The sequence below is a fragment of the Nycticebus coucang genome, chromosome 8 (genome assembly GCF_027406575.1).
Source record: "Nycticebus coucang isolate mNycCou1 chromosome 8, mNycCou1.pri, whole genome shotgun sequence".
In the NCBI taxonomy this organism is placed as follows: domain Eukaryota; kingdom Metazoa; phylum Chordata; class Mammalia; order Primates; family Lorisidae; genus Nycticebus; species Nycticebus coucang.
Window position 1 is genome coordinate 118,226,685 of NC_069787.1, and position 23,085 is coordinate 118,249,769.

A 23,085-nucleotide genomic window follows, 5' to 3' on the forward strand; every position below is an offset into this window, starting at 1 on the left:
TCTTTCTAACATTGGGTGTGCAGTATTTCTTAGGATAAAAAATTTACTAGCCATAAAAGAAAAAAACTAATAAATTGTACCTTATCCCTTATCAAAATTTAAAATGTCAATCTTTCATAAACACTGTTAAGAAAATGGAGGCAAGCCATGAATTAGGGGAAATAGTCAAAAACCACATATCTTTTAAAGGCTCAGATGGTTAAAGAACTTTCATTACTCTATAATAAAAAGAAAAAAAACTCAATTTTTTATCAAATGGCTAAAAAATTTGAATAAACAATTCGCAAAGGAAGATGTTCGATCAAGCAGTACAGGAAAATATACTCAGCTTCCTTAGTCAACTGGGAAATGCAAATAAAATGATGATGAAAGAGTATTTCACACCCATTAGAATGGCAAAATAATAAAAATGGTATTAAGAGTTGACAAGGAAATAGAATAATTGGTATTTTGATGTATTTTTGGTTGGAGTATAAAAATATTAAATGTTCTCTCTCTCTCTGTCCCTGACACTGCTTACCTCCTGACCTGGTAATTTTACCCTTAATTGTTTGCCCAAGAGAAACGAAAGTGTATGTCTATAAAAAGACTTTCACCACAATGATCATAGCAACTAGATTCATAATAGCCCCAAACTGGGGACAACCCAAGTGCTCATCAACAGATTAAAAAGGGCAAACAAATTGTGTTATAGAAGGAAATGCCTCCAAGTAATCTAGAAAAGGGATACCTGCTAGCAGTATAGATAAATCTTAAAGAATGATGTTGAACAAAGGAAGTCGGATACGAGGGATGTGTGATATGTAATCTAGGCATCTAAATGCAATTGTATTGCCAAACTGAACTCCAGTCATAGAAATTAGAAATGGAGATGCCTGTGACTGGAGAGAAACACAACGGAATTGTTTTGATGGAAACATTATTTATATTTATCTTAATTGTAGTGGTGATTACGTGGTCTCAAACTTCACTGAATTGTATACTTAGACTCTGTTTTCCATTTACTGCATGTGGTTTATACACCAACTCAAATTGAACAGTAGAAAAAGCTCAACACTATAAAACTTGCCCTTGAAGCAGTAGGGATGTTGACGTTGGGGTGGACTGTGTCATGCTGTGTGACTGCTGAAGGGTGCTGCGAAGATGGGATGGTAGAGAGAGCAGGGAGCCTGCCCTGTACCAGCTCTCAGGAAAAGGCAGCCTTAACAGGAAAGGCTTTCCGGGCAAGCGCTGGTTTATGCTGTGTTTTGAAGATGCAAAGAGGTAAATGTTTTTAGGGCTTTGAGGAGAAAAAAAAATACCCTCAATAGGGTTAAAGTCTCAAGTCAGGATGTCCAGATTAAAAAAAAATAATAATAATAACATGTTTTAGGGTCAATAAACATTAATTGAAGTTGTTTTCCTACTCAGTATGTCATGCCCGTAGATTATATATCAGTCCATCTCCCCCCATATATAATATCAATATTATTTTCTTCTTTCAAGACCCAATTTTGTTTTTTCTGTCCTCTAGACACACCAGCACATACCGCTTTTCCTTTTTCCCGAAAGAAACATGAACTTCAAAAATTAAATGTAGCATATCCTATATTTTAAGTATGTATCTTCTCAAAAAGTTCATCCTGAGGGAAGGTAGTTTATCCTCACTGCCCAAAGTAAGATGCCGAGGACACACCCAGATGTTGGTTGATTAAGAGGTTTGATAGTCCCATGAGTATCCCTTATCTAAGATGCTCCTGCAGGAGTGGACATCTGTGTGGGTGCAGAATGGCGTGTGGATTCGTTGCCTTAAGTATATGCTGTAGATTTCTTGCGTATGAGGATTAATGACTAACATTTTTTGATTGTCAGCTCTGTGCCAGGGATTATGATAACTCGTACAGTACGTCATTCTTGTAGGTAGGTGTTTTTGTTTTGTTATTACGGATGAGTAAACGGAGCAGGCAGAGGTTAAGGGACAAACTGGAATTTGAATACAGATTGAGTATTCATAACCCAAATATTCACAATGCCCCCAAACCTGAAAGCTTTCGAGTGCTAACATGAAGCTCCAAGGAAATGCTCACTAAAACATTTCATGTTTTGGATTTTCAGATTGGAGATGGTCAGCCGCTAATGCATGTATTCCAAAATTTGAAACAAAATCTGAAATACTTGTGGTCCAAAGCATCTTGGATAAGGGATACTCAACCTGTGTATCTTTTTTGCTTCCATTTTTCTTATAGTCTTCAGATAGATCACCACACTGTGTTACTGGGAAACAAGATGATGACGGGAACAAGGCAGCAATAAACACTGATTGCATTCCTGTGTTAGCAAGTCACTGTTCTCGGCAACGTATGTGTTTGAACTAATTCTGCCTCCGTGATCACTCAGTGAGGGAAATGAAGCACAGAGTCAATCAGTAACTCTATCAAGGTTGTGTCAGAGTAAGTGGTGGAGTCAGGAATTGAAACCAGGGAGTCTGTTTCTAGACGCCCCCTATTTATTATCCTGCTCCATTACTTAGTTTTATATGCATAATGACTGGCTGTGTCTCTTAGCTAGACCAGGGCATGTGCTGTTTCTTAAGTAGGTTAAGTGTAGATTGAGATAAAAATTGGTGATCCGTATTGCTGTTTTCAAGGTGTATTTAGTTTTTTTTTTTTAAAGTTATGCTTCTCATTTTCACTCATTCATTGAAAACTTTGCTCGGTTAATAGCCAAGGCAGAGTCTGTTCTTTCGAGAGACCTTATATCCAGGTCTGGGATTTTTTAACACATGTGCTTTCATAAGCATCTGAAAATTCCTCACACTACTTGAACTGAAGTGAAAGACTGAATTTGACTGGCAGTGTGTTAGAGTTTTGTTGTGAAGGAAAATCAGCATAGAACTTTTATTGACCAACCTGCTCTCAGATGCAAGGCCTTGCCACAATACCAAAAGGTTAAGCAACAAATGTGCATTTTATATTTTAAGTTAAAATAATTTACTTAGGGGAGATATTTATCCTTTTCTAAAAATAATTCCTCCTTAGCTTGTGTTTTTGGTTAACCAACTTGCTTCAATGGCACCAGTTCTAAGGACAACTGCAGTGTATCAAACTCAGTTCTAACAGGGACAAGTGGGCTTTACATCTTAGGTTTTGATTCCATCTCAGACCAAACTCTTTCTCTTCCTTTTTTCACTTCTATAAAGATGGTGCTTATAGATATATTTGTAGTGGGGAAAGAGGCAGTGAGATCCTTGTGCAGACATAGGTAGGCAGTTTCAGGGGCCAGGAGAGCGAGGTCATTCATGACTAAGGGCCAGTGCTTAGAATATTTACCCAAAGTAAGTATCATTTTCCATATTCTGTTTTTGTCATCGGTGCAGGCAGGGCTGTCATCTCTTAGCAGGGGTAGGTTAAAGATTTGGGTTACGTCAATAAATGGCTTCTGATGAGACTAGAATCCCCTCCGAATCTCTATAAAGACCATGCCGAAGGAATGTTGTCATAACTGAATTACTGTCCACTTCTAGGGGAAAAAGAGTGATGATGTTGAGGTTTGTTAATGTGTCTATTAGAATATAAGCTTCAAGCAGTCAGGGGCTTCTTCATGTAGAATATCCCCAAAGTCTAGAATTATGGATACTACGTGGTAAGGAATCAATGCTTGTTGAATGAGTAAATGACCAAAGTTTCCCTCCAGTGAGAAGTTATCATTCATATCGACATTTCCATAGCAGAATGAAAATGTTCCTTAGATGAAGCTTAGTGTGGAGCTCACCTACCAACATTGGACCTTAGGGTCAGCCCTAAGGGAAGATCCCTTAAGCAACAGGTGAGTCCCTTTCAGCCAGGCATACATTTCACGTCTGTTGGGTGTCAGTTATTCTTAGAGTCCAGTGGCTCTGAGTAATGTGATGAAAATAAATGTGTGTGATCCTGAAAAATTGAGGATTAGATTTTTTTCCAAGTGCCTACCCCAAAGCGCACACTGCTCTTAGGGCCAGGCCGTAGAAGCCGAATAGCTGATTTTTTTTCTCCTTGATATCTTAACTTCAACAGCAGATGTTCTATAATTGGGTAGAAGCCACTGCCCCTCTCTGGCTATTTTCTTATCTGAAAGATGAAGGGTCAGAACATGCTATTTAAGGCCTTTGATGCTTTTTAAAAGCAACAGATGGGAGACTTAAGTGAAGGAAAAAAGCCAACAATTAAATTTAGGCTGAATAAAGACAAAGATTTCAAAGGAATCTAAAATTGTTCAGATCCTAAAACATATGAACAATAGTTTTCACTTTGACTTTAAAAGATTATATGGATTCAGAAGCTTTGTGGCAAACTTGGTCGTCTGTGAATTAACATAACCAAGTGATTATTATAATATAAAATTGAGATTAATTACTTACTAGGTTTATCTTTTTTTAAGCTGTTAGTCAAGGGAAAGAGAACTCCCTGAAAAGAGGATCGGAAAGATTTAGTAGGATTTTGAAGTCCTGTTGGAGGAGATTTGATTTCCTTGTGCTATGTAGGAAGATGGGAGTTTAAACTGGATTTTCCATAGTTTGGTGATAAAGACAGAGGACCTGTTTCAAAATTGTTTTTTTGTAGCTGTGCTTGACGGACTTCTGTGAGGCAGTGTATCTTTTCATGGTCAGAGCGGTAAGAGGGCTACTGGTGTAGCATAAGAATGTAACATCTGACTTGAAGCTGGCTTGAGATCCCAAGTAGGAGTTAACATCTGACCAGGGAAACTCCTTTACAGCATCCGATCTGAACTGTAGGGGTGACCATATAATTTATTCCCAAACCAGGACACGTCTGAGTTGGAAAGGGGGACACTGTTTAAAATTATGCCCAGACAAGGGGTAAAAACTGAAGCTATCCCAGGATGTCAGTCACTCTACCCTGTGCAGCTCAAAACAGAGTGTATAAGAAAGTCACCTACAGGGCTTGTTAAAACAACTGCTGGACTCCGTTCCTGGGGGTTCTGATGCTGTAGGTCTGGGGTCAGGAAATTGCACCTCTGTATTAGTGATCCCTGGTGAAATCCATACAGCTGGTCTGCGGCCTACACTTTTGAGAATGGTCTTGGACTCTTGTGCTGATGATGTAATTTTGAGCTGAAGGAGAGTCTCCTTACTGTCCATGCTCCTCCTCTGTATAGCCTTCTGCAGGTGAGGATGCCCACCAAGCAGGTAGTAGAGAAAGCTTGTGTTGAGACCATCAGCCTATCTCCCTGGACTTGCCTGTCTTTTGGTGTTCTAGAGATTGCCCACGCTGGGTGGCTAACCTAGCTCACCTATTACCAACCTAACTTTTTAGGAAACACTGGAGCCCAGTGGAATAAAGCCCAGGACTTAGGGCGGTGCCTGCGGCTGAACGGAGTAGGGCACCGGCCCCATATGCCGGAGGTGGTGGGTTCAAACCCAGCCCTGGCCAAAAACTGCAAAAAAAAAAAAAAACCCAACAAAAGAAAGCCCAGGACTTATGGGTTGTCCAAATAGAGACTTAGGGTTACGGAAGCCCCAACACCTAAATTCATTCTAGAAGCATTTCATAGAGTGAATATTGTTCTGGGGAACAATATGTTTGTTCTATTCAGCAGTTGACTTCATAAACATTTTAGGTGTAATAGGAAATATTTTGACACCCACCCCTCTTCCTTCCTTTTTTTCCTTTTTCTTTTTGGTCAAGAATAATGTAATGCTTGACCTTATGAGGACTATATAGTTTTTTTGTTTTCTTTTGTTTTTTGATATTTAAGCATTCACTTGTTATTTTGCCCACTGATTAGCTTAGATTGAAGGAGAATCTTGCCTCAATTAAAGTCAGTCTTTATTATAATAGTGAAATCAATAATGATGATGTCAGCCCTCATTTACTGAATACTTTTCTATACAGAGTTATGTGTTGTTTCAATCAGCAAAGGACCACATATACTACCGTGGTTCCGTAAGATTATAATGGAGTGTGCTATACCATCTAGGTTTGTGTAAATACACCATGATGTTTGCACAACTAAATTGTCTATGAAAGTTTCTCCTAACTACTCCCACTGTTTTGCAGATAAAGAACTTAAGGGGGAGAGAGTAGCTTTAGGGACCTTGGCCAAATGATCTCTTAGAGGAGTGGTTATTTTTATTTTTTTAATTTTCTCTATACATGTACATGTGTTTATTTGGTTTCCACTTTTTGCCTTCACAAAATTAAAGAGGCTTAAAATTCAATAACAATGTTTAAGATAAGGACTAGAAACCAAAACCTCACAAAGAACGAACGAAGATAAATACATTTGGAAAAGAAATCAGATGATTGCTGTAATGAAATATTGAGCAATAATAATAATAATGCAAAAAAGTAACATTCACATTGTCAGATAAAAGTATGTCTATCATAGAATGCTTTGACTCTGAGGTTCAGTATGGAGTCATCAGTTAACTTCCTTCTTTTTTTTCCCCCCAAAGTCTCAAAAGATAGAGAATATTTATTTTTATAAATAAAAATAGAAGATAATTTCAAAAAACAGATCATGCCAAATCTTACAGACAATAGAAAAAGAAGAAATACTTCAAAATCATTCTACTTTATCTGGATAGACCTGATATTAAAATTGGAAAAAATATATTATTATAAAGTGAGACTACAAACATATTTCACTTATAAATGAGGATGCAATATCCTAAACAACATATTAAGAGGTTGAATTAAAAATTATTGTTCAAATAATGTACTTTGGTCAAAATTAAATCCAAGAGGAGTGGTTATTTTATACCTTATTGCCTGGTATAACCATTAGCTGTTTTTTTGAGACAGAGCCTCACTTTAATGGAGTACTATGGTGTCATAGCTCACAGCAACCTCAAACTCTTGGGCTCCAGTAATTCTCTTGCCTCAGCCTCCCAAGTAGCTGGGACTACAGGCGCCTGCCACAATGTCCAGCTATTTTTAGAGATGGGGTCTTGCTGTGACTCAGGCTAGTCTCAAACCTGTGAGCTCAAGCAATCCACCTGCCTCAGCTTCCCAGAGTGCTGGTATTATGGTCGTGAGCCACCATGCCCAGCCCCATTAGCTGTTTTAAAGTTATTTTCCCCCATCTCCTGTCTTCCAGAGGCTTTCACACCCCCACCCTGCACCCCCATTCTTGTCCTCTTCCTGGTTGTATTCTGTTTCAAGATGTCAGTGATAATTATAATTTTGTTTTTGCTAACTATAACTTTTTCCTAAATTAAATGTGCATAGTACTAGATTAAACATTTTTATAGTGAGGGAATTTTAAATACTATCCTAAAAATATATGATCGAAGATGAAAGTAATTAGGAGGACTGGAGGGCAATGAAAAGCATGGTAGTGGTGATTTGATGGGTTAGGGTGAGGGGTGGGGACAGGTGGAGCTATGGTGAGACCAAGACGGGGCTAATTGAAATCCCCTGTGCTGCAGGAGCCAGCAGTGGTGAATGAGGTGCCAGCATCCTCCATGCGGTCAGGGGATTCAGGCCTCTATGAGACAAGCTGGGCAGGCTTACTTAGGATACTCACAGCCTCTACCTGCTTCCCCATGTGGGAAATAGGTGCTATGACACCTAGCAAGTAATAGCTCTTTCGCTATTCCTTGCCCATTCCCACTCCCTGGGTATTGAAATCCTCCCACTTTGTCCCTGCTCAGTTTTAACAGACGTGACAATATGTGGTTCCTGTGCATATAGCAGTGTGTAAGTGGGTGCATACTTAGATATGTACAGTATTTATAAATTTTATTAGAGTATACAATTATTATAAATTATTAAATATTTTTGTACAGTGGGTGCATTTTCTTATTTTTTAACTTACCATCTAGGTTTTTAATGCTAAAGCTGACTTTCAAGTTTGTATGTTTAAAAAAGATGAATATGCAAACTACAATTAACTTTTCTACTTGTAGGATCTTTTTTTCTTTTTTTTCCATGGGATTAATGGTCCTTGCTTAAAAATACAGACCAGATGAATTACATGAGATTGGTTGAATATGCTGATTGTGGTTCTATGCTAATTTCCTTGTATATAATTTAAATTTATAATATTTAAAGTATTTCTAAGTAATTTAGCTGCTTGATCATAGACCATAGATAAGAAGCATATGAGTTCAAAATTTTGCTTTGCCTAGGTTAGGTATTTTTGTGATCTACAATTCTCTTTAAAAGTGAGTAAATATTAGTCATTATCGGGTGATCTCATCCAAAAATAATGGCAAAAATAAAAGATTTAACCTAAATAAGTGTACCTTCAAATAGATCCACCTGTATATTTGCAAATATGTGCATTTGAAAGCAAAAACCTATTTATACTGACATTTTGTAATAATTGATCTTGTGGTTTTAAGAAGCAATTTTGATAAATATTTACATGCTTTGAGAATGTTTGTCTTGTAAATACCTTGTAAACATTTTCATGAATACATTTTCATCACAGGTCTATTTTGGCACGCCACAATTAAAAACCCTAAATAATTATCAGTGATCATAATTCAGAGTTTGATCCCCAAATTAGTCCAGACAAATATGTTAACATAGCAACAAATTCTGTCAAGCAAAAAGTAACTCACCAAGAAAAACAAAGATGAGGGTCGTTCAGCATTACCCAGTGTTATTGCTGCCCAGCTCAGAAATCCTTTCCATTCTTACACACCATTCCCACACACTCAAGTTGTTTCATAGAAAAACTGTTTTCTTACCTGCTGCTAGCCCTTCATCCGCATGCACCAGACAGCACTCATTTGGGAATACACATATGTCTCACTGTAGGCTCCAGAGTATGAACACTGTCGCTGAGTTCTTGCTCATCTTTAAGAGCTGATGAAAATCAGGAACTTCACAGACACCACGAGTTGGTGGCTGGACTTTCTCTGTGCTGCAGGACTGAGATAGAATTTATTAAAGACTGGGTAATGGGAACAAAGGGGAAGAAAGGGATGTTTTGATCTTTGGTGGTATCAGGCTGACTTTTGAGCTAGTTTCCTTTCTTCAATAATGCAAAAAAAATAAAGGAAAAACTTAGTGTTTTTTTTTCTTTGAATTAAAAAAATGTTTTTTATTCTTTATTTCTTTTTATTTTGTATTAATATGAGGATGCATACAATTAGGTTTCATTGTTTGCTTTTTATTATTATTATTATTATTATTATTTGAGACAGAGTCTCACTATGTCGCCCTTGGTGGAGTGCTGTGGCGTCACAGCTCACAGCAACCCCCAACTCTTGGGCTCAAGTGGCTCCCTTGCCTCAGCCTTCCAAGTAGCTGGGACTGCAGGTGCCTGCCACAACACCCTGCTATTTTTTGTTGTAGTTGTCATTGTTGTTTAGCAGGCCCAGGCTGGGTTTGAACCCACCTGCCTCAGCATATGTGGCTGGCGCCCTACCCACTGAGCTATGGGCGCCACCGAAGTGCATTTTCTTATTTTCAATAAGAAAATATTATTCAATCCTTAGGCAGAGGCCTGTGGGACCCAGGGCTGGTTTCGGCAAGGTCCCCACTTGGCCCTGTCAGAGGGAGCCTTTTCTAGACTTCCACAGAGCCCCAGTGGTCCCCACCAGTGATTTCACTGAGCAGCTGAGAACACCGTGTGCAGACAGAGGAGGGTTAGTGCAGCTGCAGGGAGACCCAGAGGGTAAATAAACTGAAGGGCAGGTTGACACAAGGAGGAGTCATTAGAGCCTGGTTATTATCAGGCCACACTGCGGAATCCTCCAGATATCAACATTTTGCTGATTAAATGGATGATTTGGCATCAACAGTCTCTAAAATGCAATTCTCAAGACTTCCCTGATTTGTTGCAGGAAGTGCTGTTTATTCTGACAGTCTTTAAAACACTCATTACTTATTCCAGGCACTCTTACATGTCTGACTTACCAGTAGCGTGTTCCCCATATTTTTTATTGAGCATGACTTGGGGCGACACCGTCATTTCATTGGCTGGAGCCGTTTGCTTTCCTTTGAAGGCCAGGAGTTGTGAAGTCCAAGGTCAAAACAGTAGCCCTACAGGTGGTCCTCTGCTGGCAGGTGGTCCCGATGAGCGAGGTCTGCATAAGACCCTTGGAAGTATGGGTATTATGAAGAAGCAGGGAGCTAATGGCTCACCCAGGGGATCAGCTGTCACTTGGAGACCGCTAGGGTCAGTGTTGCCCATCTGTGGTGAGCCAGTATAATCAGAACATTGAGGGTTGATCCCATTTGTTCCGAACCCTTGACATATTTTAAATCATTGTACTCAGGAGGACTATGAGTGAGGAAGGTTCCACTACTCTTCTCCCCTCGACCTTTTTCCTTAGATGAGGAAGCTGAGGTGTGGAGATGCTAAGTCTGGTCCTGTACTTCTTAGAGCTGGGATTTAAACCCGAGCAGAGCAGCCTCTGGAATCTGTACTCTGGTGCTGCCCTTTTATTCTCCTTTGATTTTTTTTTTCCTTTTGGTGCCTAAATCCAATACTTAGCAAACCTGCGTAGGCCTATCACCTTGTGGGGTAAAAGAGAACCTGGCTGTAGACTGTGTTTGACTTGTGACCTCTGCTTTGTAGTTTTCTTGGCAGGTAGCAGGGCAAGGATGGTAGGGAGGGGCCAACTGGGCATTCAGAAGGTCAGCTCATCTGCAGGCTGTGTCTGGTCCCCACAACACACACAGTTGAGGGGCACTTTCTTTCTGTTAGATCCTTTCATAGCCAAAACACAGAACCCTTTTATTTTGATTTTTACAGAAGAGAAATTAGAGCCTCCTAAAATTTAACTAAGTTATCAAAGGTAGATGGTGGCAGAACTGGACTGTGGAGTTGTCTTTAGACTCAAGAGTTCAGGGTGTCTTTCCCCAGCCCAGTGGTTCTTTCTTGTAACCATGTGAACAGTGAATATGGATTTATTAATTCGTCATACATCTAAGAGTAAGGTACACTAGGGCCCTATTTGTGGGAACTATAGGAAGAGTATATTTTCTCATTGAGAATTTCTGATAGCTTGCCCACTTAAAGTTAGTTTGAAGTGAGGAAGGTGAAAAGAGAAAGAGGTGCGTGGCAGATGAAGTGGTGTGGGTGGTCATGATCATAGACACCAGGGCAAAGGGTCGAGTCCGTGGTAAGGCTAAGGCTGTGCTCGCCTTGGAATCAGACGGACATGTAAGTATTTAAGAAGAACTTTGTGAATTATCTGCATGTTCAAGGCGAATTGTGTGTCTTAATAGAGCGTTTGCTGATAGGACCTTATTGACACAGAGGCAAGGGCAGGTTTTGAGGTTTCTCTTGCTGTGTTTGGGGAGACTTGTAATGGAGAAATTTCTGGAACTGATTTTCTTCTCGCTGGACCCGTGGATGGTTTGCTTTGCCCCGTGCTCACCCGGGGACTCTGAAGCAGTTCTCTCTGGCTCTTCCGTTTTTTTTTCTCCTGTCTGGCTCTTCTAACACATCAACCACCATGTCAGTTGCATTTAACTTAATGTTAGTTTTGAGCCTGGGGCCTCATGAAACATATAACTTGCACATTGCCTGCCACACTAGAAAAAGTAGTGTCCAGTTCATTCAGAACTGTGGCCAGGTGTGGGCATGCCTGCCTCCCTGTTTTGGAGACCTGTTCTTATGCGTGGAGGATCTTTTATCTTTCAGGCAAATGTCCTCCATCCTAGCTTGTTCTGTTCGACTCACTCCAGCTGCTGATTACTTATCTGTTATTCATCAGGCATGGAGGCTCAGACCCTCATGTGGACCTGGGCCCCGAGAACAGAAATTTACATGATCATGGTGTGCTAATGGAGCGGTGTTAATGAGAAAGAGAAATTTGTGGGGGCACCTAGAGAGGGGAGAGTGTGGGGCTGGAGCAGCCACTGATTAAGGAAATGCAGGGAGGAAGGAGAAAGATCAAAAGGGCTTTTGCCACAAAGCAGCGATGTTTGAGTTCTCTGGGGGCCATTAGCTTTATATATTTCAGCCGTCTTCCCTTATCAGTATTGTTACCCACTGGGGTCATCAAATGCTATAAATCTGTTCTCACATTTTCTGCTGTTACTCCCTCCTCTTAGCAGGAGTCTGAGAGGTAGGGCCTTCCTTTATTTATGCACCCCACCCTGCCAGCTGTGTTTTAAAAACTGCCCCGGCTGTTCTAGAATCTGGAGCTTATGGGAGCATGGACATAGTGGTGACCAATACAGATATATTTTCATGCAAGATTTAAAATTGGTCCTGCTGCCATTTTGTTTTTCCATAAGATTTATGGTGAGCATTTTCTAAATTGGCTTAAAGGCAAAGGCCAGCTTGTACACAGTTTTCTTAGAATTGGCATTAAGTATCTTATTAATATTTGAATAAATATTTTAGCCTGAAAAAAATATTTTCTGATTATATTTTTCTTGAGGCAGAATCTTGCTCTGTCACCTAGGTTCAAGTGCAGTATTGTCATCGTAATTCACTCTGGGCTCAAGCTATCCTCACACCCTCTACCCCAGTAGCTGAGACTATAGGCATATATCACCACGCCCAGCTGATTTTTAGGCACAATGTCTCGCTCTTTCTCAGGATGGTCTCAACATCCTGGCTTCAAGCAATCTTCCTGACTTAGGCTCCCAAAATGCTAGGTTTATAGGGGTGAGGTGCCACTGTCCCTGGCCTGTTTCATGTTCTTAAAATTAGACATTTTATATGACTTTTAGGAACATAAGTAACTCAGCTTTATTCAATACCAGAAACCAGGCATAATACAAAGTAAGTGATCATAATTAAATAAAAACAATAATAGAGGACATGTTATGCTCAGGAGTCTTTTTTGAACAAAAACAAAATCTAAAATAGTCTGTGTTTATTTTTCTTTTATTCATGTGGTGTTTTGATTTATGCTAAATAGTTCTAAGTTTCCATCTCCTCTTGTGGAATACCAAAATTAAAGGACCGTGAGATTTCTTCCTAATTGATCTTTCCTGCTGAGCCCTCCACATACCCTGGTATCACGGCTGCCCCCACCCACCCCAGATGCACGTGGACATACATTTCCTCTCCCCAATACCATTTCTAGGCAGGACCCTGCTTTGTTAGTAATAAGACTGGTTATATATAAACGTCCCTTGTGTATTGGTACTACAAATAGAGTGAGTTTAACACATGTAATCCCCAAATATGTCTGTAATCATTTCCAGTCGGTGTTCATCCAGCCTGTCATCGAGTGCACGTAAAAGCTGTCTGACTCCCATCTTGAGTCCATAAATGGTCTCTCTCGCTCTGGTCTCCAAAATTCAACTATGCATGACTCCTAATGTTTTGTGTTTTGAATTTTTTTTTTTTTAAAGTAAGTACAAAACAGCTTTATTGTTGTTGCCCTCCTGAAGCTTTCCCCCAGTTACTTCACTGAGCGTGGTGAGACGCAGTGGCACCTGTGGCACCTCCCTGTTTGCTGCTTGGGGACGTGCTCCTGTGAGTGCTGTGTGGATGCACCTTATTCTTTCCCCAACCTTTGTAGCATCCCGTAAGTTATTTTATCAGCCCCTCTCGATGGGCACTTACATAAATTTGAATGTTTACAACGAATGTTCAGCTGCTATTGGGTTACATAAAGAGTTTTCTGTTTTTTTAAAGGCTTTGCTAGCAGATGATTTGGAATTTTGTGTGTGTGTGTGTGTGTGTGTGTTGGGGAGCATGGCTGGAGCCAGGAATCCAGTGGACTAGAACACAGAGTTTTTAGTATGAAATTCAATATAAACATATGCAAGTGCAAGGATATTTAAAGGAAGCAAGTTTGGAAGTTGCCCTTGTGAGGGAACTACCACCTGAAATCCTTCTTGCTGGAAAGCGCTTTTGTTTATACAGTGGGTCGAAAGTCAGTCTAATACTGTGTTAAAGAACCCTATGACTAGAGGTCTAATGGTAGGAACGTCAGCAGAGGTGGGGCTATGTAAGGTCCAAAATGTCATGTTGTGGACTTTATAATTCAGTATGCCATGAAATGTGTGAGTTTTGTAGCAAAATGATTGATTGCTTTTAATATGTGCAGTGTGGCAGAAAAACATTGAGTGCAGACGTATCTTTTTATGTTTCCTTATATTTGTTATTAAATCCTACCAGTTTATTGATGTAGAGAAGCGGTGGGAGGGGGCAGAAATCACATCATTCAAACATGGTATAAATCACCCCATTGTATAAGAATGTCTTTGTATAAACCTCTTGTAATGAGTGACAGGCATGGAAATTCACTGGTAATTGTGTACTTGCTTTTATTTGAGAATTATAATGGAGGAACAGACCTCTGGTACAATATCACCACCTTCTGGTAGATTAAACATAGTAGCAGTTTATAAAATGAATTAATAATATGTGCTACATTTACATATTTTGTGGACCTTTCACAAAACTTCACTTTGTTATAGTCCTGAGTTGAATATTCCCAATTAGTTGAAGTATTTAAACAGATTTTCTGTGCTTTTGGTAATGTTCTAAAGTTAGTTGTGTTGGTGGATACACCACTCTGTGAATATACTAGAAGTCATTTAGTTATATACTTCATATGGGGGAATTCTATGGTGTATAAATTATACCTCACTAAAGCTGTCTTAAAAGTGGGAAAACAGTAGGAAAGAATGAATTTTAGCTGATATGAACAAAGAATCAAAATTTAGAACTTTATTACAAAACAAAACTTTCCACTTTTATGTAGTTTTGGCTCATGCCTGTAATCCCAGCACTTTGGGAGGCTGGAGCAGGTACATCTCTTGAGCTGAAGAGTTCAAGACCAACCTGAGCAAGAACAAGACCGTGTGTCTGAAAATAGCCGGATGTTGTGGCAGGCTCCCGTAGTCCCAGCTACTTGGGAGGCTGAGGCAAGAGAATCACTTCAGCCCAAGAGTTTGAGGTTGCTGTGATCTATGACGCTACTGCACTCTACCGAGGGTGACAAAGTGAGACTCTCTCAAAAACCAACAACAAAAAAAAAGTGTCATTTCTCATTATCTTCATTCTGCTTCTGTCTGCTCTCAAGGCTCCCTAAGGTATCACAATCTTTGGAAGTGTCCCTGACACTCCTGTTGTTGTTAGTATTCTTCTGACATGGCCTGCGTTTTAAAATCATGCCTAACTAGAGTGGGCAGTGCCTGTGTTTGCCGGCTTCATTTTTATGTTCCTGGTATCCATTACAATGGTAGGTACAGAAGTGTTTGTTGAGTGAATATATGGGAATATGCCCCAACTCTGTTCCCTGGTTCTATAAGTTAATATAAAGCTATGAATATTTTAAATACTATTATTCAAGAGGCATTCACTCATCTAAGCATTCACATGGGCTCACTTTTGAACCCCTTTTGTAGGTATTTCAAACCCTGGTCCGCACGCGTAAAGATTCAGCACAGATAGGTAACACAACTTTGTGTAAGTCAGTTTCTTTGCTGAGTGCTCCAACTGTGTTAGTTTTTTAGTATATCAATAGAACAAGTTAGGAAAATGAGCCTTGAGAGACCTGAAATGAGACTTACAAACGTAGGGAAATACTGCATTTTTATCAGATAAACTTTCCCAGAGTTGTTCTTATAAACAGTTTGTTCTGCTCTGTGTCCTGCTGTGTGGAGGAGCACGGGGGCGGGTTTGTGGTGTTGTGATTTCAGGGAACTGAGCTTGACTTAAAGTCAAGGGAAGTGCTGTGGGTGGTCACATGTGGTGCGTTGTCCCCACCCCTTCATCTGAAGAGTGTGCCACATCTAAAATTGTGTAGAGTCACTCTTCTCTACCTAGCAAAGCTGTATTAAATGCTGAGCAAACTAGTTTGTGTTTCCAGATGGTGTGTGGTTATCTTGGCAATTCCGTTTTCTTGGTGGCCTTACTATGAAATGCTATAGATAGCTGCATATCATTTTAGTTATCCTTTCTATGGACCAGTTTGTTGAATCAGAATGAAGAGCCGGTGAGAACGAGTTTCTCTATTTAGTCCTCCAGCGGGTCCTGTGCTTGTCCCTCTCATCTGACTCTCAGTGACCATGAGGTGGTCCTAAATGCAAAACCTACATGTTGAGATTGAATCACCAGCATGTTCATGTGGGGTCTTAGGGAGGTGACTAGGTCATGAGGGTGGAGCCCTCACAACAGGGGTTAGTGCCCTTCTAAAGTAGGCCCTCGGGAGCTCGTTCGCCCTCTTTGCCTTTCCACTACTTGGGGACACGGGGGAGGTAGCATGAATGAGCAACAGGCCTTCCGCACACAACAAATCTGTTGGCTCCTAGATCTTGGACTCCCCAACTTCCAGAGCAGTACATTTGTGTTGTATATAAATTACCTAGTTTAAAGTATGTCGTTACAGCATCAGAAATGATGTGAGGCAGGTGGGTTGAATGGTGGGAGCATGTGGCTAACACCTGCATTAATCATGGTAGGAGGATTCATCAGAACCCTTGTCTTCTGCAAGGATGCAGGCACTATCAGCCTCCACCAGGAGAATCACAGACTTCCTTAGTGGCAGTTACCAGGCCCCTGTTTTTTTTTAAAGGGACAGAGTCTCATTTTATCGTCCTCGGTAGAGTGTTGTGGTGTCACAGCTCCCAGCAACCTTCAACTCCTGGGCTTAGGCGATTCTCTTGCCTCAGCCTCCCGAGTAGCTGGTAATACAGGCACCTGCCACAACACCCCAGGCTATTTTTTTGTTGCAGTTTGTCCAGGGCCGGGTTCGAACCCGCCACCCTCGATACACGGGGCTGGTGCCCTACCCACTGAGCCACAGGCGCCACCCAAGCCCCTCTGTTGTATTAGAGTGCATTGTGCACTCACGGGTTCTGCCTCCTGGTCAGCCTGTTTGTTTAGCTGTGGTCTCCATGTGCCTTGGAAAGGCAAATGTAGCCTCAGTCTCTAAGATCTCTTGAAATCATAACAAGCATAAATCTTGTATCTAGTAGTAAATAGCGTTACGAAAGATTTGTGGTGGTTTTGCTTTGGAGGACAGAAAGAACATAAATTAGAATTAGGGTCATGCATTCTTTCAGGAAGCAAATGCAAACAAAACATACTCAGTTTGGATGGGCTGCTTTCTTTCTTGTGGTTTTAAGCAAAACCACAAGCAAAAAGCGCTAACTCAGAAAACCATTATCCATGCTCCCAGGCATCCATTAGAGATTTTTCTTGAATAGCTGCTTGTCCCACATCTGGGGTTCACAGTTAGTGTTAGCTAGCAGGGCAGACGAAGCCTCCCAGTGGAGGCTTCTTGTTGGTGAGATGTCTGGATTCCTCAAGTTCCCTGTCTTTTCTAGGTAATGTGATTCTCACACGGGCCTACATTTGCATGTGTGCTGTGAACTTAAGACCACATGTGCTTTCCTGCCCATACTGCTCTGGTTTACACCTGCTGTCCCAACGTGGTGATTGGAACTTTCACTCTCACAGGTGTCCAGGTTCTGACAAGAAGTCACATAGCCATTCTTTTTTTTTTTTTTTTTTTTTGTGGTTTTTGGCCGGGGCTGGGTTTGAACCCACCACCTCCAGCATATGGGACCCGTGCCCTACTCCTTGAGCTACAGGCGCCGCCCAACACATAGCCATTCTTATTATAAGAAAGTAAAATTATCAAAAAATGCATGACTGGCTTGACTTAATGTTGTCTTAATATTAAGCGGTTTATTCAGGTTTTACTTGGGAGCGCTTCCCAGCTTTCACCCCAGACATATTTATAGCATTGATATAGTTTGCATTAATAGCATTTGGTGACATAAATACTTAGCAAGACCTTTGGTAATATGCTTAATACCTTGGGGAATGCACTTCATTTTAGTTTTGAGTGCATTTTAGTAATGCACTTCTGGAGCCAGCTTGCTTAGGTGTGGATGCCACCAGTAGCCTCTATTAACTGTGTGACCTTGGAAAAGTTATTTAACTGCTTCATTTCTAAGTAACTAGGGTAATACTTCCTCATAGGTTTGTTGTGGGGATTAACAGGGTTGTTATAGGTTGGGTGCCTGGTATGTGGGGAGTGTTTAATAAAACATTAACTATTTTCATTTTGTTAGAAAATAACCATTTTGTATTTAAAGTCCTCAAAATGAGTAAACACTCCAGGTTTCAAGCAGTAGTGCCATCAGTTTAAAATCATGGCAGTCGGTTTATTTTTTTCTTTTAGCGTGGCACACAGATCTGCCCACCTTGACAATCCTATGAAGTCCACTACTTCTCCCTGAGGTTGAGCTGTACCCAGGTGTAGGGCCAGGCAGGGCAGAGACATGGCTTGTCTGCCATTTCTGAGGATGGGGTGGCAGGATTTGTTGTAGGGTTGTTAATGGAGATGAGGAAAAGAGAGGACTCAGGTTTCCAGTTGAGGTGCCTGGGTGTGTATGATGGCACTGGTAATTGGCACCTCCTTGGATAGGGCGGGGAGAGATAGTGATGAAGACTTGGTTACAGCGTGGAATTTGGAGTCAGACTTCCCAGCTTCCTAACCTGCCACCATCACTGTTCTTGCCAGCTCTGGGCTCTTCCATAGCTGGTGTACGTCAGTTTGTTCATCTGTAAAATGTTGTAGTAATGTGATGCCTACTGTGCAGGGTTATAGAGATCAGAAGGTTTATATGTGTAAAACACTCAGTACCGTGACTGACGAGCACTGTATACGATGTGATCATTCTTAATATTAACATTATTTTAAACTTGTCATTTTAGTCATTTCTATGGGATAAGTATTTATAGTTGTCCAGGAAACATTGAACTTCAAAGCAGGCATTTAATGAACTGTATATTTAAACTGTAGAACTTATTGAATGGTTCTTTTTTCCATTTTTGTGATTATGCATAATTAGGAATAAAAATGATTGCCCTGTTATTAATCTATTTATCTATGGTCAATACTTTATCCCGTCCCAAATTTAGTCAGGACTTACTGATGCCTAGAGGCTTAGGTTTGTATATTGCTTGAAATGTAGGGCATATTCTGTTGTCTGGCTACAAATACTTCAGAAATTCAGATCTAGGTACTCAATGTAGGCATTAGTGTCCAGCTGGCATTTTTCTCAATTTGGGATTTTTTTTTAAACCCCTTTATGTTTGAAGACTGGGGCCCTGAGTGCTTGGTACCATGCAAAGTGTGAGCAGCCTGACAGGGAAGAGCTGCCCTCCACTTCTCAGGGGCCCCCTGGGTTCCTTGTTATACCATTAACTTTCTTGTGGGTGAAAAACTTGTTTATCAATATGTAAGCCTGAAATTTAAGTCTTTTTTACACATAGAACACATTTTTGTTTGTCTTAATATACACCAATTATATTTTTTCAAGAACATAGCTACTGTCTATGAAATTCTCTGTTTTATTTGGAGTCTTGCCAAGAGTAACTCATTCTGGAAAGCCACATCACCAGCTATAATGATGCAAGTAGCATTTGGCTCATAAGTAACATTTGTTGCTGGTCAGTTTACATAATTCTTTTTGTATAAAGGCAAGTATCTGACCACTTCATGTTGAAAGAATAACTTCTCAAATAGTTGTGCTTAAATATTTGCGTATCACATATTATTATGGAAAAACTAAGGCACAACTTCTTGGTTATATACTTAGAGACAGGTAGGCAGTTCCTGATTCACATTTCTGACAGACATATTTTTTATTAGTTAAATATTACCAGTTTCCTAGAAACACTGTTCAGATCTTAGGTACCACAGTATGTTAACTGTGAGCAATTACATAAAGTACAAATTTAACTGTATCTCTCCAGTTCCCAAATCATTGTGCCAATAACATACACGAGTGATGAATCCTGGTACTCCTTTTACAGTGACTAAAATTATTAGTGAGCAGTCTGTTCCTCTATTTGTCAGTTCAAGCACAGGCAGCAAAGTGTGTAGTTGTGTTGTTTCCTTGTTTGCCAGTGATAAACCCCATGACATTCAACAACTAATCAAAGGAGAGTTGACCAACAAAGATGACAGTGCAGGAAAGAAATGAAAAGTGGTAAGACGGGAAGTGAAATTCTTTTCAAATGTAAACGGAATTACAGAACAATAGCAGACCATGAAGATATTAGCCCCACTACATGCGGTCGGTCAGATGGACTCAGGGAAGGTGAAGTTACAGATATCAGTGAACAAAGTTGCTGTGATGAATGGATGAGATGACCCAGAGAGAGACTTACAAGTAACTTCAAGTAAACTTGAGATGTTTCATGACATTGGAAACACGAAAGATTCAAGCTTAAAGAGAAAAATGACAACTATCTTTCTGTGTTGAAAAACATAAGGATAATTTATTATTGGTAATCGACAGATTGCTTTTAATGTTAATGAAGATATTTTTGGTTAGAAGTAAAAATCTTAATTCAGCATTTAATCCAATTTCTTAAGCTACCAGGGTAAGAGGCCGATTCACATTCTTTATACTAAGCCCATTAGCCCTAATTACAGATGCTCTATGTTTGCATATGTATAATAGATACATAAATGTGTCCAGAGTGTTGTCGAGTCTTGTATATATTTGAACCTACACTTAGATTTGGAGGCTCTGGGAAAACTGGTGATTATTTTCAGACCTTTATTCACCACCTGATTTTATCAGACATGTGGCTCAATTCTAATAGTCACTATTCTTGGGCATCATTCAGAGAGAAATCGGATAGTTTACTGTTATTATAAATGTCTACCTAGATTGTTGGAAATTAAAGAGATTTCCAGTTTAGTTCTGTGTCTTGATTTTCCAAATGAAGAGAAAAAAGGATGTGTGGTTTAAGAGCCACACTTTATCATTTTAATGATTTTATTTCTTTGGATCGATTGATTGAGACAGAGTCTTCATTCTGTTTCTGAAGCTAGAGTGCTGTGGTATCATTCTAGGTCACAATAACCTCAACCTCTGGGTTCAAGTGATCCTCCTGAGCAGCTGGGATACAGGCCACCACAGAAGTACCCACTAATTTTTCTGTTTTCAGCAGAGACCGGGGTCTTGGTCAGGCTGGTGTTGAACACCTGACCTTGGTGATCCTGCTTCAGCTTTTATACCTCTAGAATCACTGGTGTGAGGTACTATGCCTGGCTCATTTCAGTCATTTTAAAGGATTTCTTACTGTTATGGTTTCTAAGAAAAAATTAAGTGTATTCAAAATGAAAGTTGCCATTTGTATGTCATGAGTGTTCCTTAACAAGCTGATGGGAAATTTTATTCAACACTGACAGTCTTATCTCTCCCTTTTAAATTCTGATAATGATTTTTGTGTACTTTTGAGCCGATTCTTTTTTTTTTTTTTGCAAGTTTTTGGCACGGGCTGGGTTTGAACCCGCCACCTCCGGTATATGGGTCTGGCACCCTACAATTTTTGTGCACTTTTGAAGCCATAGATAAATTACACTTTGTTTTTAATTTTTCAGTGTGTTAATTTAGAAAGTAATCAATATTTGTAGCGTTTCCCACCATGCAATTTGTTTTATATTAGCCTTTTTAGTTTTTGTTCTTTTTAGTATGCATCTGTAACTTAAGTTCCTCTTTCTCTTTTAGGTAGTTTGAGGATATACAGTTGTATACATTAGCACTAATAAAGGTATCTAAAGGAAGACTGTAGCAATGGGCTAGGCCGTGTTAAGTATTATAGTCCCATGCTATAACAGGACAAAAATTGTTTTCTTCTTCTGTTTTCTGAATTTTACCACTAGGTGGTGGTAGAGGTCTGAGGAATGTGTTAAATTCTGTGTCTACCAGGTACTTGTATTATGTTGAAATGTGAAAATGTTTGATCTTAAGAAGTATTTTTAGAAGTTACTTAGGAATATCCAAAAATTATTTTATATTATTCTTAGTACAGTGTTTTTCTGTATGTATGTACCTAGTAGATATTTACTGATTTGTTAATTTGCTTCTTGTTGTGTTTAAATCTCCTCTATTTAGGAGATTTAAGCGGTCCCCAAACTTTATTTTGTCCTTGTTTTCCTAAGTTTATTTTATCCTGGTATGTCACATTTCCCCTCGGTGGTCATAAAATTTCTTTATGTTTAAGCTGTATTTTATGATTTGCACATATGTGCACGCACACACACTCAATTTTGTCTTGGGTATTTACCCTAAATTTATGTGTTTCCCTAGGCAACTTTGCAACTTTGGTTTAGAAACAAAATGCTACTGACGTAACATGCTGTTTACAAATGAGAATAAAATATTTATAGTTTAATGAATACAGCAGAGTCAGTAACAAACACACAAAGATTTTTTACAAGATTAACTTCTTTGAATTAGTTTTGTGACGAATAGAAAATTTTCCCTTTGGAAATTTCCTGAATATATTTTTTGTCTGCATAACAGGAAGAATAAATATTTATTGCTACCTAAGAGAATTCTGAAATATTGAATGTAATCCAAAATCCCTGAATAAGAAATTTTAGATTTCAAAATTGAGGTTATTTCTGAATTATCAGTTAATCTTAAAAGAGCAAATAGAATTTTTTTCTTTTCTTTCTTTTTCTTTTTGAGACAGACTTACTATGTCCTCAGTAGAATGCCGTGGCATCACAGCTCACAACAACCTCAAACTCTTGGGCTTAAGCGATTCTCTTGCTTCAGCCTCCCAAGTAGCTGGACTATAGGCGCCAGGCTATTTTTTTTTTATTGAAGTTGTCATTGTTGTTTAACAGGCCCAGGCCAGGTTTTGGTTTTGAACCCGCCAGTCCCAGGGTATTGGCCGCTGCCCTAACTGCTGGGCTACAAGCCCAAATAGAATTTCTTTTTTTTTAAATGACATGATGGAGTTTATTGAAAGGGAGAAGGATTGAGAAACAAGATGAGGATAAGAGGGTGAACAGAACCTCTGGTGGCAGTGGTGGGAGGGAACCCAAGCAGGAAGCGTGCCCCTCCCCCCCCCACTGTCTTCAGTTTGGGGGATTTATTTATTTATTTTAAGAATTTTTTTTAATTCATTGTTAACAGAGTGTTATATGACTTCTGACACTAGCTTCATTGTCGACATTATTCCTAATGATATTATTTTAATCATGTAAATGGTTTACTCTTGGTTGGCCTACATAGATAACTTTTGTGACCATGATGTAGAGATTGGTATAAAATATAAGCTGTGTGATTTTGATTATTTTTATCATGAGACTTTTCTAAAAAATGGGGATAATAATATAATTTTTTTGTTTTTTAAGCCAATGTTTTAAGATGTCCCATTGATTTAAAAATGTCATTTTAATGA

At 39.5% G+C, this 23,085-nt stretch overlaps 2 protein-coding genes across 9 annotated transcripts in view; one reads left to right on the forward strand and one right to left on the reverse strand.

Moving 5' to 3' along the window:
- P2RY14 (purinergic receptor P2Y14) overlaps positions 1-8,751 on the reverse strand; it is a 52,612-nt gene extending 43,861 nt beyond the window's left edge. For both annotated transcript variants that reach the window (XM_053599376.1, XM_053599374.1), the window contains exon 1: positions 8,678-8,751. The gene's annotated coding sequence lies outside the window, so the exon portion shown is untranslated. The remainder of the gene's footprint in view (positions 1-8,677) is intronic.
- Positions 1-23,085, forward strand: part of MED12L (mediator complex subunit 12L) — a 337,656-nt gene that overhangs the window by 166,247 nt on the left and 148,324 nt on the right. The window lies entirely within an intron of this gene.